Source organism: Haemaphysalis longicornis, unplaced genomic scaffold (assembly GCF_048455015.1).
Source record: "Haemaphysalis longicornis isolate Haplotype H1 unplaced genomic scaffold, Haemaphysalis longicornis Haplotype H1 scaffold_20, whole genome shotgun sequence".
Classification (NCBI taxonomy): domain Eukaryota; kingdom Metazoa; phylum Arthropoda; class Arachnida; order Ixodida; family Ixodidae; genus Haemaphysalis; species Haemaphysalis longicornis.
The window spans coordinates 732,057-750,972 of NW_027526296.1; the positions used below are offsets into that span (position 1 = coordinate 732,057).

The window sequence follows — 18,916 nt, forward strand, 5'->3', positions numbered from 1 at the left end:
CAGCTTCGCAGGTCACCCATCTTCGCAGAATGGAAGGGCACTAATTTTTGTGGTTGCCGCTAATGGCACGCAAATACACAAATTACGGAACATTCCGGTCGCGAGTTCATTGAAATTCTTCTGCGCGGTATTTTCCGTCTGCACTGATGTAAATAACGGGTATTATGATGATGATGTCGAAGAAGAAGATGCAGGTCGCATGTTTATTGCTACAGTTCGCGTATTTATTACGACGGTTGCGTGAAACAGGTCCTTGTGGTTGATACATGCCTAGCATCGACGTCAGCCAAAGTTAGCCCTGGCGGTTGTTCCTCTGGCGGCTGGGTGTGTTCCTGTTTTCACACTCGCTAGTTCCGGGAGCCGGCTGTCGAGGGCACGCCTTGACGTGGTGGCCAATCTTGCCACATCGGTGACACCCTCGGTCGCTGGGCCCCTGCCTGTCCGTCAGTTGCCGCGAGTCGAAGAAATAGTCCGCGTGCGTGGAATAGTTAGCGGGAAGCTTGTCTGTGGGCGTTCCGAACAGTAACCTTCCCTTGATGAAGGTCTTTGTACATCTTCTGGGACACTCCAATATCGAAATTGTGGTGCAAGTCAGAAGTATCCTCGAAGACGATGCACCGGCTGTTCCACATCTTCTGGATCTTGGGTGGGGGCCTTCTGAGTGATGCACACTACGTGTTTCTTGAAGTTGAGCTCCTCCGTGTAGAACCACAGCATTCCAAACCATAGCTCCTCCACGGACTCGTTGTCCTCGCCAAACTCTCTCCACACGCCTTGCAGGCGGTCGATGTCCTCAAAAAACCACGCATTCCAACCTTCTGTTATCACTTCTGGCTTTGTCTCCCCCTCTGGGTACAGGTCCTGGAGCACTGGAATGACTGGTGGCTCACGCTGCTGGAGGTCGTAGAGTGGCATGAGGATGTATGCATTGGGCAGGCTTCCCCGTGAGGCGTTACAAATGTCGCACGTTTTCGCAAAACGTTTGATGATGTAGCTGGGTTCCCGGACTCGGTTGTCAATGCTACTGTGCGTTTTCAGAAGTCTTGTATTTTGCTGCGCCAGCCTGTTGTGCAACCTGATGTCGTCCTCCAAGCCACTCGGCACGTGGAAAAGCTTGACGATGGGCACCTTGGCGTTGGTAATGGAAATGGCCTCGTCAAGCTCTGGCTGTTTGTAGAACGTCCTCGCAAGATACTTCATCATTCTCACGTGACTGATGTCCTTGCCGTCTTTACTGCTGTTAAAGGTCAGACCAATGTCGAGATCACACCATGCCAAGCCAAACTCGTTGCACGAGGAGCCGTCCAGGGTCAGCTTGGCGTCTTTGTGCGACTCCCGAATCAAGGAATGCAGTTTATGAAGCACATCTTGGTAATCTGCCTCTTCTTGCGACTGTAGAGCGCAGGCTTTCATCACGTCTTGGCAGACGTCGTTGGGCATCTTCGTGGAGCTGAGGGTCATGTCAAGAAGCTTCTTCAATTCGGGAAGGGGCTGATCTTGGAAGTCCTCGCGCAGATGTTCACTCTTCCGGCAGAAGGAGCAGACCAGCGGAGGCACCTTTCCGCAGGCGAATGCCTCCTGGGTGAAGCTGTACTGGAAGTGCCCCATGCTGCAGATGTCGAGGGCGTCCAGTACCCTCTGAGGGATCGGCGGTCCCTGTTTGACAAACTGCTGACGAGGAGAAGGCGTTGTCGTCTTGTGACCTTTGGCTTTTGTGCCCGGGTCTGCAACGAGGTGGCGGTTACTAACGGTATTGACATTCTCGTCGAACCAGAGGTACTTATAATCGTTATCCTTAGCACCATCCCCTCGCTCTTCCTCACCATCACCACCGTTGTTTGCTCTGGTCAAAACCGAGAGTTCCGGCGGCTGGCTCTGCCTTTTCTTTTTGCCCTTGAGCTTGTCCTCTTCCTGGTCAGACTCGGACTCGAACTCTAAGTCGTCCTTGTAGTGCGGTGGACCCGACAGCATGCTGAACATTGGCCCCGACCGGAGTTGGGGCGGTAGGAAGTAGACGGCTGACGAGCGCAGGCAGCGGAAGGCCTCCTGCTGATCTTTATCCGGGCGCCTGGGACCTAATGGCGGGTTTATGCGCTGTCTCACCTGCTGCAACGGTGGGGTGTCGAGCCTCTGCAGTGTGAACGGTTGGCGCCCGACCCGGGCTCTCACGTCGTACCGAGGAACATCACCACCCGCCTCTTCGTCAACCTGGCAGTTCCTTGGTCCCGCAGAGGTCTGCAGCTGCGGCCCGGCGTAAGCGTTTTCGCACCGGTCCCGATTTACGAGCTTCTGCGACGACTCAATAGGTCGGGGGTCGGTGTCGTTGCGGGGCATGCCAGATGCCGTGAGCCCGAATGGCCGCGGTGGGCTCTGAGCTACATACACAATGGGATAACCCTGTTCCGAGCTCATTGCCATTCTTCGTTTGCGTGGAATTCTCCGCGTGCAGTGGTTTAAATGATGATGATTGTGATGTTCTCACGAATTTTGTTTACTTTCCAGAGAAGAAAATAGGAACGTAAATGAATTGTACGGCGATTAAATCCCAAGCTACTTAATTACTACGTCCTCCATGTGGATTCAAAGTAGCAGTTGAAGAAATATCAGCTCGAAAAATTCGGGATAAACCTAAGAGTGCTTACGTGTGGGATTCAAAATGCATTATGTGCATTTTAATTCGAAGCTGTGTGATTGATTTTCTTATGGTAGGTATGTCGTGACTGTTGATTGATTGTAGGGTGTAACGATCCGATGCTACACATGGGCTACGAAACGCGCGGTAGTGGAGGGCTCCGGATTAATCTTGGCCACCTGGGGATCTTTAACGTGAGCCGAAATCTGGACACACTAGCGTTTTCGCTTTTCGCCTGCGTCAGCAAAGCATCCACCACGGCGATGATCGAACCTGTGCCCTTGGACTCAACAGCACAGCGCCTTAGCCACTGATCGACCGCAGCGGGCGGCTTTCCAGTGATAAAGGCGAAAATGATAATGGTAATCCGAAAGATTCCCTTGAAGTTTTTGCCACATACCCACAATAGTGGATTGGGCAGGTCAAAGGCCTGTCGACTGCGCTAGGGGTTTTAATCCTTCCGATGCTGACAACGCCTGTTTTCTTTTCGTTTTTCTTTTTTTTTAATCGTGGGGTCGTAATATTATTGCATTTCCACGACAGCACCGCTGCTTAAAAAGTCGCTGTTGAAATGTAAAACTTTTCAGAATGGCACGTGACAGATTGTCGTGATTTTTGTGTCTTTTGGCAGCATTTTCTTAAGTAGCTGCGTGTGTTCTTTTATTGCGACAGCGCTTGATATGGCATGAGCGAAAAACTCGTAGCGCCTCCTGAAGCGGTGTTCACACGACGGAGCCTTTCATCGGAGTCACCGCAGGCGGACTTCCGCTCGGCTAGCTCCTTCGCTGGCACGGAGGATGTGACTGTCGGACTGGTATCACTGTTTGCATTCGCCTATCTCGACAGCAGGGCTGGCATAGCACCGCCGATTACGCGATAGCGGTAATTTCTGCTAAAGCCCCTACGTACTGATCTTGTCAGCCGCCCAAAAATTGCTCGCGGACGCGAGCTGGCGCTGCCGCGGGCAGAGAACGGAGCGCGGGCAGAGAACGGCAGAGAACGCTGGCGCTGCCGCGGGCAGAGAACGGAGCGCGACGCGCGAGGCAGTGGGTGCCCACCAGGGCGACCGCGTGTTTGGAGAAGCCGGCCGGGCCGCCTACAGGCCCGCATACAGATTTTAGGCTTAACACTGCGGCGAATATTCGATTGCCGCTTTCACAAGCGGCGCAGGCGGCGATTTTTAATGCACTTTGCCATCACATCATTACCCCCTTTCTCGTATGTGTAGTTTTGTTCGCGCCTTGGGTAGCGATAACAAGCTCGAGCTACCTGGGGCGGCTTCCGCCACTCTGCGGCCGCCGCTCGCCCAGCGACCGTGCTGGTGGTATACGCCGTTCTTTCAGTGCGCCTCTCGTTTTCGCGGTGCATTTTCGTGACCAGTGTATTAAAAGCAGTAAAAATAGAGCGCCTGCAACCGCTCTGGAACTTGAGTCGTGGCCAGCTGCCCGACGAGCAGACGAAATCCCGCCGCCTCCGCCGCCAAGCATCGGATCGTTTGTAGCTCGCGAGCAGAAGCTCCGACCTCCGATCGGAGCGGTGCGCGGACCGTGCGCCGGTGAGAAATTGTCACCTAGGGGTCACGTCGCGCGCCCTCCTAGGAGCTACACGGCGGATGTCTCCGTCGTGTGAATACCCCTTGAGGGAGCGAATGCCTATCCAGCAAGAAAGAAAAGGGTCCGCAACGCCCATACGTGCTGGTCATGCGCAAAGCTGCTCGCCTGCTGACCGAACGAAAGCAGAGCCAAGGAATGAGGGGCGTCTTTCTTGCTAGCAGAAGTCATCCTGGCACTTCCTGGTTCGCCCTTTGCTCAGTCACTACGTATGTGTCGTGAATGCTTCGGCATGAATGAAGAGGGAAGTCGCTGAACTACGCAACTAGCCATAACCTTGCTACACAAAGGATAACCAATTATCTCTATGGAGCAGCTTCCCGCTCACGCGCTAATTGGGTATTCACCCCCTGAAATGACTTCAAATATTCGAATGCTAAGGCATTTTTATGAAGACTGGATCCGGAAACCCGTATCCGTGCGTACGTTTTATGGGTCATTTCAGCCTGATATGAAAATGCTTGATACGAAAAAACCTTCATACAGTAGCCGACCATTTTTTCGGACTCCAAAAACTCGGTCTTGCTCGTATTCCGGACTTTCCCGAGGAAGAACCGGTTGTTCCAAAGAAGTAATGTATATCAACAACAAATGTCTCGGACAAAATAAAGCCAAAAGTTTGATTTTTCAGGCATAATTTTCTGTGAAAGCGCCACGGTGTGGCGCCAGGGCGACGTCACTTTGAATCCTAAGCCACCGGGCTAGCTTCGGATTGGATTGAGATTGGCTTCACTCCCGCCGGAGTAACAAACTGTGATCTCGGAGGCAATAATTTTACATGTATTAAGAGGCGGAAGCAATCTCTATATCCGGAAACGGGTCATACCCGGCTAGTTTTTTCAGGCACCACTTTTTAAAGAAAAGCTCTCTACCTCTACCAGCCAACGATTCATTCGTGGCGTGCGGGACATGAAACTCCGAATGCGTATGGCGAGGGAAAGGCGGTTTTCACTCCCGGAGCACAGTGTAGATGGCGCGGCGAGAGGGCGCTATTACCCAGCGTCCCCCGCGTCAAGCTGCCTGCTCGCACCGGCGGGCGCATTGGAGGGACGGCTTTGTCATCTGCTTTACCCACGGTTGTTTTTAGATGCGAAAGCATCTTATGGTCTCGGCATGTCCAGCGTCGGCGTCCGCACTCACACTGCGCATGCGCAACTCTCCTCCTTACACCCACAGCTGCGCGATACTACACTATAAAAAAAGAAATAGTTAGCGGCGCCCGGTTTCGATCCCACGACTCTCAGGCCGCAACGGGAGGTACGCGGTGCTCTTCCCACTACGCTACAAATCCTTTTTTTTTCTTTATTGCCTGGATTCGACAATTCACAACACATCACAGATCAACAGCGTAAATGATATACGACAAAAACGTGGTGAGGCGGCCCGACTTAGGCCTAGTGATGTCCTTTAAAACTATTTCAATGACGCAAGCTGCTCTATCTTTGGCAGCCACACGGGCGAGACCTCTTGAGATTTAATTACCTCCACATAACGACCTACACTTTTTCTGAAGTACTGCTTTGCGGAACGGGCATCTACGTCGTTGTACAGTCTTGCTGTGCGTGAGCGCCATATGCTATGGAGGCCCAGCGCCATGACTAAGTCATAAGGCATTCCACCCTCTTTGTCAACGGAGAGATACCGTATGCCATGAGGGTTTAGCGGGAAGTCTTTGCAAAGTGTCCTCTGTAAAACATCCCAAAAATATACGCCCTCCCAACAATGCAAAAAAACGTGGTCTCTCGTCTCCGGCGATTTACAGCTAAAGGAATCTGTCCCCCATGACACAAAAAGCCCCCTTTCTTCCATAAAAGTCCGGACTAATAATGTTCCCGTGTGTAGCCGAAAGAAAAAAGACTTTACTCCAGGCTGTACTTGCATTCTTTTCACCCTTTTGAGCACATCCTGGCTTGGTCCTCCACAGTACATAGCTCTGTACAAGGGCACGGGGAAGACAACATCCACAATATCATTGTGCAGGGTTTTCCGCTTCACTGTGCTTAAATAATCTTTAGAGAAACGTGCACTCAAAAAGTTCACACTCCCAACTACTTCTTTCAAAAATCCAAAAATACCCCCCGACAGGTACTCGGTGGCGACAACATAGTCAGGAAGTACCCTGCCCAGCCTTAGTTGACATACTGTTCGAAGAAAAGGGTCTCTTACATCCCTTAAGAAAAGAAATCTGTTGACCAGCTGGCGCACAAATAAATGCGCCAGCCCCAGTCCCCCATCTTTCACTCTCCTAAACAGGTTGGTGCGGCTGCACCTCTCCCAGGTTGAGTCCCACACAAAAACCGCAAACACCCGATGCAGCTTTTGCACATTCGCACGAGAGCAATGCAGTACCTGCATTACATACCACAATTTACAAATGAAAAACAAGTTGCACACCGTTGCCCTAGCAAATAATGACAAAAAAGCCCCCTTCCACTTATCCGCCTTTGCGCGAATCTCCTGGGTTTGTTCACGCCAATACGGCTCACTGTCCCTATAGAACTGCGAAGGGGCACCGAGGTACTTCACTGGAGTCGTTACCCAGCTGACGTTGGCAAAAGTGCCGGGGGTTGACTGCCATTCGCCGTGCCAAAACCCTAGGCACTTTTTCCCCAATTAACCGAGCTCCCGGTAACTGCACTAAATAGCTTTGTTATGTCCACTACTCTCATAATACTGAACTTGTCTTCGCAGAGAACAGCAATGTCGTCTGCATACGCCAAAAGCTTGACTTCTGACTCGTGAAGGCGGAACCCCCGTATATCAACATCTTTTAAAACTCGCAAACATAACGTCTCAATGTTAGTTGGCATTTGTATGAAATATAAAACTCATGTGGTATTTGTTTCTGGAAAAGAGAAATCTAGCTGTTAATTATTCTCTTCATTACCTTTGTTTCTTTATTTTAATAATGTCATGACTGTTTTTTTTTATATATTTGTGCCTCTCCGTGTGACCATGATGTATGTAATACTTCAGTGTATTTTGTTGTACCACCCCTGCTTGGACCGCCAAGGTCTGCAGTATATTCAAATAAATAAATAAATAAATAAATGTAAATGCAGAACAATAGTGGACTGAGCGGGCAGCCCTGGCGCACAGAGCGTTGCACGTTAATGGGCGCTCCCAATGTCCTGTTCACAATCAACCGCGTACTGCAATTCTGGTACGCGAGCGCCACCCCCTCCTTGATAACAGAACCAACGTTAATATGATCCAGAATACTAAACAACAGTTCATGTGACACGCAGTCAAATGCCTTTTCAAGGTCGAACTGAAGCATAGCGACAGGCACTCGCGTGGCGTCACTACACTCAAGCACGCACCTAGCCTTATGAATGTTAGTGCATATGCACCGTCCTCGTATGCCGCATGTTTGATGAGGGCCTACTATTTCATGTATCACACCTTGAAGCCTATTGGCGAGAATTTTCATAAATACTTTATAATCGACATGGTAAGCGAGATAGGTCTATATGCTGTGACTTTCTTAAGTTTTCCTATATCTTCTGTTTTTGGAATTAAAACTGTGTGAGCTGATCCACAGGACATTGGCAGAGAGTTCAAATCATAAGCCTCGTTGAAAACCGCCGCTAACAATGGCGCTATTTCACTTTTAAACGCCTTGTGGAATGCCGCACTTAAACCATCTGGGCCGGGAGACTTCCCTGGGTTTAGATTGTCGATTGCTTCTTCTACTTCTTTTGATGTTATTGACTGCTCCAATCGTTCCTTCGTCTCATTGTCGAGCCTCGGGATGTTGTCTAGAAATTCTTTCTTAAAGGTTTCACTGTTGACAGGCCGAAAAGAAAAGAGTGTTTGATAATACTCGAAGAAAGCACGTTCGATGTGCTTGTTATCTCCAGATGTTATGCCTTTCCATTCTATTTCGGCTATATGATTTCGCCTAGCATGTGCTTTTTCGAGTCCCAAGGCCCTCTTAGTAGGCCGTTCACCGACTTTCGTTTGGTAAACTCTTGCACGTACGAGTGCTCCGTGATAGCGTTCCTCGTCAATGTAGCGTATAATTTGCCTAATATTCAAAGACGACATTAGGCAAATTATACGCTACAAATTCGAGACTGCAGCAAGTGATACGAACGTGCCTTATGTTCTTGACTCATTCAAACTACGTCAAGAAGCTACTGATACAACGAAGGCACGCGAAGCTGAACATCAACGGAAATGACGAACTGAAAACTTTAGAGGAGGATGTTGAATTTCCCGTGGGAAAGCTGTGGCGGGAAGCGCCACGCGCCTTGCAGCTCAACCAGCCCCGTCCGCAGCGCCTATGATTCTGATTGTGGCAGGACGCCCCTAGGAATTGGCCAACCAAAGAATCCATCACGAGATAGGTTAGCGTTCAACCACCGTCGTCATCAGCCATTGCCCTGGCCGCCATTTCCCGCCCTGACCAAGTAACCATCCTCACCGACTCGCAGACAACCTGCCGGAATTACCAAATTGGCCGAATTTCTTCATCAGCACTTCACATCCTCAAAAACTGCTCAACGACCCCTGACATCCGCATTGTCTGGGCTCCTGGACACGCCGCCATCCCCGGCAATGAAGCGGCGCACGCCGCGGCTCGCGATATGATACACCGAGCCATTGCCGACGGTGGCCAATGTTTACCCCCTCACGATCAACTCCACCCACTCAGTGGCTACACGGAGATTCTCGCGCATTACCGGCAAACTCGCCGTCGTCTCCCACCACCACACTGGCGCCTCTCCAGAGAGGACGCTACAACTTGGCGGCGGCTCCAAACGGATACCTATCCACATCCCACTCGCCTCCACCTCATCTTCCCCACCCAACAACCTTCCCTCTGCGCTTACTGTCCCCAGCCTGGCACCCTCTACCAGATCATATGGGAGTGCCAACGAACTCCAGACTTGCCCCCCCTTTCCAACCCAACCTTCGAGCAGTGGAGGGCTTCCCTGGCCAGCCCGGACCCGGATATCCAGCTTAAGTTGGTGACCCGAGCACGGACGGCCAGCCGAAGTCAAGGCATCCCGGACTAGGGACGCCTTCCACGGGGCGACGCCCACACATCAGCCTCTGCTGGAGAAATAAATTTTTTCTCTCTCTCTCTCTCTTGCCGTAGGGGAACCGCTGAAGAAGAAGAAGGAGAAGAAGACAAAGAAAAATGCTAAACTTTTACCAGCCCGGCTGCTCAATCGTCTTCTCGACAATTATTTGGCCTCTATGCAGCCAGGTGCTATAATAAATACAGATGCCTCTCAACGAGAAGAAAAATCCGGTATCGGAATATTTTCCCTTTCCCTTAACTGGACCTTTTCGGTTCGTCTGCGTGATTTTATCCCCATATTCTTTGCGGAATTCCTGGCAATTGTCCTGGCGCTACGAAAGCTGGATGTATCAATTACATCTCCAACGATAATTTCCGATTCTTTTTCTGTATGCCTAGCCCTTTCTTCCCCTAAAGACACTCCCCTTCTGCGGACGTTTCGGTCACTCCTGCCACCTCACTTCACCGAAATTCACCTTCTTCGGGTTCCTGGTCATGCAGGGATCACATTCGACGAGACTGCCGACTCTCTAGCAAGGATAGCACTTTCTGGGCCTGTAGTAGACGTCGTAGAGCCGACACCTTTAATAACAGCAGCTAGGTACCGTAGGATGCTGAAACTCCAAGTACAGCAAGAATCGGTTTTATTATCATTAAGGGATTTTAATCATCTTAAATTCTCATGAAAACCTGAATGGTGCCCTTCACGCAACTTAGAGGTGGTTATTACAGCCTTACGTTGTCGAGTACCCAAGTTAAATAGGTATTTGCACAGGTCTCGTCTGGTGCCAACAGCTCTGTGCAGCTATTGCAACGAAGACGAGTCTGTCGAACACTACCTTTTGACATGCCGACGTTTTTCCCGACTGAGACGTCAGTCCCTGGAGGTGCCGCTTTACAGTTTGGGGATATCCCTAACAGTGCCGGCTATACTATCGTTCGGGGCATCCGAAACGGGGTTCTGCCGCCGGGATGTATGCTCTGCCCTCCTGCGCTACTTTGAAAATTCAAAACGATTCTCTTTATGATTGCGATTGGTCTTTGATTTTTCAGGATTTTTTTTTTCCTTTTTTTTCAAAAATTTTTCCAACCGGTATAAATTATCTTTCCTAAACGTCTCGTGATTAGATAAGAATTCCATTCATTTTAACCATCCTCTGTTGATTGGCCGATCCCCTGATTGGGTGTGTGTCCATACCTAAAGGCGCAACAACAACAACAACAACAAAGCTGCGAAGACGAGGGCGTGTACTTTGCTCTCAGCCGGTGTACCAACGTCAACAACCTTTACCTCACCAACGCTGACGGAGACTACCGATTCTACCACAGAGACGACAACATCGACAAGAACATGATGGACGAGTTTCGGCGCCTCGAGAACCACCGCCTACTCACCGTAACACAACAGTACTTGCGTGCCTTTGCCACCGGTGTGGACCCGGACGCGGAATTCCCTCTGGCGCTAGTAAAAACCAGATGACTCAACATAATGGCAACACAATGGAACCACACGGAACCGCCACGATGCTTCGCATCCTAATCAGGGTTCCCCACGGAAATATGGTGTAATTTTTTGGCCTGTTCTGGCGTGCTTCGCATCCATTGCGCGCTTTCTTCGCACGGCTTGATTAACTTGTTCGACAGCACCTCCTGGGTAACCCGGACCCGACGGAATCAAGTGGTCGAACGGCAAACATATGTTAAAGGATGGTTTGCAGGGCGGGAAAGCAAAATGTAGAGACCACATACAGAAACGCTACCTTTTGCGCACTAATTGCCACGAATGGCACTGCGTTCTCTAAATTGCTGAATACCAATTCAGTTGTGTTTTAACAGGTTTCACAAAAGGCGAAAGGAGCAATTGGATCTGATAAATAGCGCTTATAAAGTTCCCTAAGCTTTCTCGCAGTAATCAAACTTACTAAAGTAACTAGTTTAAATCGGTATAAACGGGAATCACTAAGCTCCCACGCCGAATTGTTTCCGTGTCAGCGCTTGTGTCGCGCGGTGGTGTAACCCCTAGCTAGCACACCAGGGTGGCTAGGTTCCGCTGTCTCACCCTTCGAAAGACGCTCCTCTCCGTTTTCTGCTGACGGGCTACAGCGGTGTCGTCGTCCGACGCTCTAGCCCGGCCGTGGCCGACGCTGCTGCGTTCGGGACGCCCCTCCCACGAATTCCAGGTAACGGCTGGCAGCATCTCTGGTTTCGCTCTTTGTAGAGCCACGTGTGTATATCCAAGTAATGTGGAATGTGCAATTGTTGTGGGTGTCGTTTAACGTTTGCTTTCCAACCACCTTCACAACGTGGATTGGAGCCACTTTTTTTAGACACCATGCAGGTGAGGCTGACTATAAGCAACATCATCATCAGGTTCTTCCTGTGTCGGCCTTCCGAGCTAACAGATGACGAGATCGTGTGTCAAGTGGCCGCGCTGCCAGCTCCGACGAAGACACTCCTGGCCGCCCGCAAATGACAACGAAAGACATTGCCAATGCTTTGTCGTTGTTGTCCAATGTTTACGAAGAAAACGTGAAGCGCACGTTCTCCCACGAAAGAGGAGGAATTCAAGGCAAGGATCCATCGGCGAATTCTTCAGTCCCATGAAATAAAGTTCGTTTACGCGACTCGCGAATTTTTCGGACTGCTCTTCAATTCGGAATATTTTCCGTTCCCCTCCGGGTCCGAGAAATTTGTCGGCTGCTGTACTTTGATCAGACTCATTATCTTAGAACGGGAAACAAGTGGGCTGATTGGTGCATGTTGAAACGTGGAAAACAGCGCGAATTAACGGGACGCAGAGAGTGTGTGCTTTCTACACTGCGTTCCGTTTATTCGCGCTGTTTTCTACATATTTCCAATGAAATGATGTATTGCAAGCGATGCGATTTTCTATTTTAGTGAAGCCGGAGATAGAGGAATTAGAAATATACTGCTCCACAGAGATAAATGTAATCGCAAAGCACTTGCGCCATCTTAATTTCGCGTAAAACTTTCTCATTTTGCCTTGGAAAAAAAAATCATAGCCAGCTTGTCCAACTGTGCAAGCCTGACGTCACAACAGAGCACCTCTCACTAAGCTAAACTAGACGAACGCCATAGAAGTCACTCTGGAGGTGACCAGCATTTTTTTGTCATACGACGGGGTTTTCAACCGGTTCCCGCTTAGGGAGTTTGATGGTCGACTGAACGACTAGGGTGTTGAGGCCGCAGATGAGCGAATTAAAAAAACATTTCCTCAACAAACTTCTTCGATATGTTCAGCTTCAAATTAGACACGAATAGTGCAATCTGCGGTTTATTTCGTTTCCCGCCAGAAAGGGCGACATCCCTTACTCACGCATTCCGAAAATAAGTGAAAACGACTTTGACCTGCCAGAGAGCGGAAGCCATCGTGGGCGTTTGCGGCCGTATTGGAGCGTCTGCACAAACGGAGGTATGCCCAACAATACGCACGCCGTCATTTCGCGAGCACGACAAGCCAAATAGGCGGCATAAAAAGGCTCTTTCCGTCGCTGGATAAAGATGACCCCAAAAAGAAAATAATTCATAAGAATCATTGCAAAATATTCTCACGGCGCATTGTTACTTATCATTAAATCCAACTAAAGTCACTCAGCGATTTGCTCAGCTCCTTATCAATACGCAAGTCAGTCTCATTGAAATGTTCAACCGAGCACTATATACAAGGGGGTTTCAGCTAACTTTCGCCAGAGTTAAAAAATAAGCTAATGCACTCAAAAACGGCGCGACCAAATGCATGTTGATTTGCTTTGTGTGTAGTGTATCACACTAGTTCTGTATTTTGCTTAATCAGACAATTAGTCAAGATTAATTAGCCAACTTCTGTAGCAACGAAGCTGGGCGAAAAATTCCAATTTGAAAGTTAGAGAGCGGTTTGCAGAACGTCCGAATAAACAGCTTCCGTCGTCCTAGCTATCCAGTGTTTTTGTTTTTCGGCTTACTCATGATGCCCGCGAAATACAAAAAAAAATAACACCACGTGACATGCGCGCGCACACACACGTTATCCATTTCTCAATTAACGCGCCATTAACACGCGTTTGCGCACAAACAGGCACTCATAGAGCGTCGAGGAGAGCGCCCACCGATTGAGCAACACGTGGTCTGCTACTGGAACGACGGGAGCTTTTCCCCTATGTTCGCAGCTTCTTTGCAGTACTCATACCCTCAACCCCTCACTAATCTAGTGGAACCAATGTACTGAGGCCATATTTTACATACTGGTAGTTTTCGCTCCCAAGGTAACATGATACGAAAAATCATCGAAGAACATTTCGGGCATCATATGTAATCGTTCTGTAAAAATCGCCGCCCATAGAGTTACGCTCGTTCCGGAGCACCTGGTGGCCGATGGCTGAACTTGGGGTGAACCGGAGAGCTGGGAATGCGAAATCGACCTGTCTGGTTTCTTGACTGGTCGAGCTGATTAGGTTGTCTTACACAGACAGTGAGGTGCCTGCAACGCGGGAGGGAAGCAGACAGCCTCATGTGTGTTCGATTGAACAAAGCTCGAGTCCTTGCAAGTTTCATTAATCTAATTGACTAGGAAGCATACTGTGACAAGTGTGTGGCGCCCCCCATCCCTGATATTCGTTGGCCGCTAAGTTCAGTGGCCCCACTAGGCTCGGTGGGCAACATTGTGGGTGGCCGGGCAATAAACACCGCCGAGCGCGGCTGCTCGGGGGTCAGTCACCGTCACCACCAGCACGCTGCATGTCGTCTCTCGGCAGGAGGGTACCCCTACCCTCCCAGGTTCACGAACTCGGGGTTAAATCGTGACACATACTCAGTCGTAAATTACAAACAAACGGAGTTTATTTCGTGCATTCCAGCGACTGCGGCCAGCTTCGAAGGTCATCCATCTTCACAGAATGGAAGGGCACTAATTTTTGTGGTTGGCGCTAATGGCACGCAGATGAATACATTACGGGACACTGCGTTCGAAAGTTCACTGACATTCTTATGCGCGATGTTTTCCGCGTGCACTAATGCAAATAACGAGAATTGTGATGACGATGTTGATGAAATCGCGTATTTATTAGAACAGTTGCGTGAAACAGGACCTTGTGGTTTATGCATGCGTAGTATCTACCGTCTGCGAATGTTAGCCTTCGACGTTGTCCCTCTGGCTCCTGGGTGTGTTCCGGTCTTCACACTTGCTACTGCCGGGAGCCGGCTATGGCGGGCACAATTTGACACAGTGGCCAATCTTGCCGCACCGGTGACACCCTCGGCCGTTGGGCCGCTGTCCGTCGGTCAGTTGCCGCTAGTCGAAGAAATAGTCCACGTGCGTGGACTATTTCGACCTTTGAATGCACTACGCCTGGACACGTGCGTGGTGGCGGGAAGCTTGTCTGTGCGCGTTCCGAACAGGCACCTTCCATTGATGAAGGCCTTCATTATGTATATGTACATCTTTTGGGACACCCCAATACCGCGAGCGTGGTGCAAGTCAAAAGGATCCTCGATGGCGTAGACCGGCTGTTCCACATCATATAGATCTTCGTTAGGGGGCCATCTGAAGGATGCACACTACGTGTTTCTTGAAGTTGAACTCCTCCGTGTAGAACCACAGCATTCCGAGCCATAGCTCTTCCACGGACTCGTTGTTCTGACCAAACGCTCTCCACACGCCTTGCAGGAGGTCGATGTCCTCAAAAAACCACGCATTCCAACCTTCTGTTATCACTTCTGGCTTTGTCTTCCCCTCTGGGTACAGGTTCTGGAGCACTGGAATTACTGGTGACTTGCGCTGCTGTAGGTAGTCGAGTGGCATGAAGATGTATGCATAGGACAGGATTCCCCGTGAGGCGTTACAAATGTGACACGTTTTCGCAAAACGCTTGATGGTGTAGCTGGGTTCTCGGACTCGGTTGTCAATGCTACTGTGCGTTTTCAGAAGTCTTGTATTTTGCTGCGCCAGCCTGTTGTACAATCTGGTGTCGTCCTCCAAGCCACTCGGCACGTGGAAATGCTTGACGATGGGCACCTTGGCGTTAGGAATGGCAATGGCCTCGTCAAGCTCTGGGTGTTTGTAGAACGTCCTCGCAAGATACTTCATGATTCTCACGTGACTGATGTCCTTGCCGTCTTTACTGCTGTTAAAGGTCAGACCAATGTGGAGATCACACCATGCCAAGCCAAACCTGTTGCACGGGGAGCCGTACAGGATCAGCTTGGCGTCTTTGTGCGACTCCCGAATCAAAAAATGCAGTTTATGAAGTACATCTTGGCAATCTGCCTCTTCTTGCGGCTGTAGAGCGCAGGCATTCATCACGTCTTGGCAGACGTCGTCAAGTATCTTCATGAAGCTTAGGGTCATGTCAGGAAGCTTATTCAATTCGGGAAGGCGCTGGTCTGGGCCGTCCTCAAGCAGATGTCCACTCTTCTGGCGAAAGGAGCAGACCAGCAGAGACACCTTTCCGCAGGCAAGAGTCTCATGGGTGAAGCTGTACTGGAAGTCCCCTACGCTGCAGATGTCGAGGTCGTTCAATACCCTCTGAGGGATCGGCGGTCCCGGTTTGACAAACTGCTGAGGAGGAGGAGGCGTTGTCGTCTTGTGACCTTTGTCTTTTGTGGCCGGGTGCGGAACGAGGTGGCGGTTGCTCACGACATTGACCTTCTCGTCAAACGAGAGGCACTTATCATCGTTATCCTTAGCCCCATCCCCTCGCTCTTCCTCGCCATCACAGTTGTTTGCCCTGCTCAAAACCGAGAGTTCCGGCGGCTGGCTCTGCCTTTCCTTCTTGCCCTTGAACTTGTTCTTTTCCTGGTCAGACTCAGACTCGAACTCTGAGTCGTTCTTGTAGTGAGGCGGGCCCGGCGGCATGGTGGACATGGGCCCCGACCGGAGGAAGTAGACGGCTGATGAGCGCAGGCAGCGGTAGGCCATCTGGTGGTCTCTATCCGGGCTCCTGGGACCTAATGGCACGCCGGTGGGGTTTATGCGCCGTCTCTCCTGCTGCAACGCTGGGGAGTCGAGCCTCTGCAGTGTGAACGGTTGGCGCTCAACCCAGGCTCTCACGTCCCACCGAAAAACATCACCACCCGCCTCTTCGTCAACCTGGTAGTTCCTTGGTCCCGCAGAGGTCTGCAGCTGCGGCCCAGCGTAAGCGTTTTCGCACCGGTCCCGATTTCCGGGCTTCTGCGACGACTCAATAGGTCGGGGGTCGGTGTCGTTGCGGAGCATGCCAGATGCCGTGAGCCTGAATGGCCGCGGTGGGCTCTGAGCTACATACATAACGGGATAACCCTGTTCCGAGCTCATTGCCATTCTTCGTTTGCGTGGAATTCTCCGCGTGCAGTGGTTTAAATGATGATGATTGTGATGTTCTTACGAATTTTATTTATTTTCCAGAGAAGAAAATACGAACGTAAATGAAATGTACGGCGATTAAATCCCAAGCTACTTAATTACTACGCCCTCCATGTGGATTCAAAGTAGCTGTTGAAGAAATATCAGCTCGAAAAATTCGGGATAAACTTAAGAGTGCTTACGCGTGGGATTCAAAATGCATTATGTGCATTTTAATTCGAAGCTGCGCGATTGATTTTCTTATGGTAGGTATGTCGTGATTGTTGATTGATTGTCGGGTGTAACGATCCGATGTTACACATGGGCTACGAAACGCGCGGTAGTGAAGAGCTCCGGTTTAATCTTGACCACCTAGGGATCTTTAACGTGAGCCGAAATCTAGACCCACTAGCGTTTTCGCATTTCCCCTCCGTCAGAAAAGCAGCCGCCGCGGTCGGGGATCTAACCCGCGCCCATGGACTCAACAGCACAGCGCCTTAGCCACTGATCCACCTTGGCGGGCGGCTTTCCCGTGATGAAGTTGAAAATGATAATGGTAACGATGATGATTCCCTTAAAGTTATTGTCACGTACCCACAATAGTGGATTGGGAAGGTCGAAAGCCTTGTCGACTGCGCTAGGGGTTTTGTACCTTCCTATGCTGACAACGCCCTTTTTTTTTTAAGCAAAGCTTTGCTACTTTCATCCAGTGATTTCGTGGAGCATGCGCAAATGACCTTTTGACCAGGTACACACCCCCGGCGACACACCCCTCCAAGTGCATCGCGTGATTTATCGAGCCCGCTGTTGGCGCCTGCGGGCGTCGATAGTGGTCGCCACCGCCGCTGCGGACGAGGCAGTCAACCACACTCGCAGCCTCCATGCATGCGGCTCTGGGTCGTTTCGGCCAATGTGACTCGTCTCGCACCCGGCGAAGAAAAACGGTGCATTCGCCCGGCTTCCTTCTGCGAGCATTGCATGGAACCGAACGGCTTTGAGGCGTTGTCGGCAATACAGCTAAATCAAAGGTTTAACCAAGCGAAACCAAGACTCAACCAGACTAAGCCAAGCTTTTGCTTTGCATATCCAAAGTTAAGCCGTGGCCATTTTTTTTTTTTTGCATCATGGGGACATAATGCTATCGCATTTCTACGGCAGCACCTTTGCTTAAAAATTCGCTGATGAAAATTAAAACTTTCCAGAATGGCGCATGACCGAGTCTTGTGATTTTTTTGTCTTTTGGCAGCATTCTATAACGTAGCTGCGTGGGTTTTTTTAGCGTCACAGCGCTTGATATGGAATGCACGAAAAACTCGTAGCGCCTCCTGGGGGACGAATGCCGGGCCAGCAAGAAAGAAAAGGGCCCGCAACACCCATACGCGTTGGGAATCCGCAGAGCCGCTCGCCTGCTGAGCGAACGAAAGCCGAGCCACGGAATAAGGGGCGTCTTTCTTGCTAGCAGAGGTCATCCTGGCACTGCCTCGTTCCGCCCTTTGCTCAGTCGCTGCGTATGTGTAGTGAATGCTTAGGCATGTAGAAAGGGGGAAGTCGCTGAGCTAAGAGACTAGCCATAACCTTGCTACACAAACAATAACCAATTGCCACTACGGAGCAGCTTCCAGCTCACGCGCTAATTGGGAATTCACCCCTAGAAAGGACATCAAACGTTGATTGATTGATTGATTGATTGATTGATTGATTGATTGATTGATTGATTGATTGATTGATTGATTGATTGATTGATTGATTGATTGTAGGGTTTAACGCGCCGACGCAACGCAGGCGATGAGGCGCACCGTAGTGGAGGGCTACGGATTAATTTTGACCACCTGGGGATCTTTTGACCACCTGGGGATCACGATCAAATGCAGAGCATTTCCGGGGGCGCACGACGTTAAGTAGTTTGCGTTACGTTAATGTTGTTGCACTTGTGGCAACTGACTGCTGACGAGAGAGCGCTCGTCAGCAGTAATTTGAATGAGTCAAGGATATAAGGCGCGTCCGTAGCCTCCCATTCTGTGTCGGCTTTGTGGTGCAGTGGATAGAGCACCACGTACATTGCGTTCCGCCCGCAGGGTCGAGGGATCGAAACCGGGCGCCGGATAGTATTTTAAATGCAGAGCATTTCAGTAACTCACGATGTCACCCGCGTTGACGTCCGTAGTCCGCACCGTCCCCTCCCTACTATATAAAAAGAAAATACTATCCGGCGCCCGGTTTCGATCCCTCGACCCTGCGGGCGGAACGCAATGTACATGGTGCTCTACCCACTGCGCCACAAAGCCGACACAGAATGGGACGCTACGAACGCGCCTTATATCGTTGAC

The 18,916-nt window shown here is 50.3% G+C and overlaps 1 pseudogene; it reads right to left on the bottom strand.

Annotated features, from left to right (window-relative positions):
- Window positions 1–292: 292 nt before the first annotated feature.
- Window positions 293–2,334, bottom strand: LOC144172345 (terminal uridylyltransferase 7-like; annotated as a pseudogene).
- Between the last annotated feature and the right edge of the window lie 16,582 nt (window positions 2,335–18,916).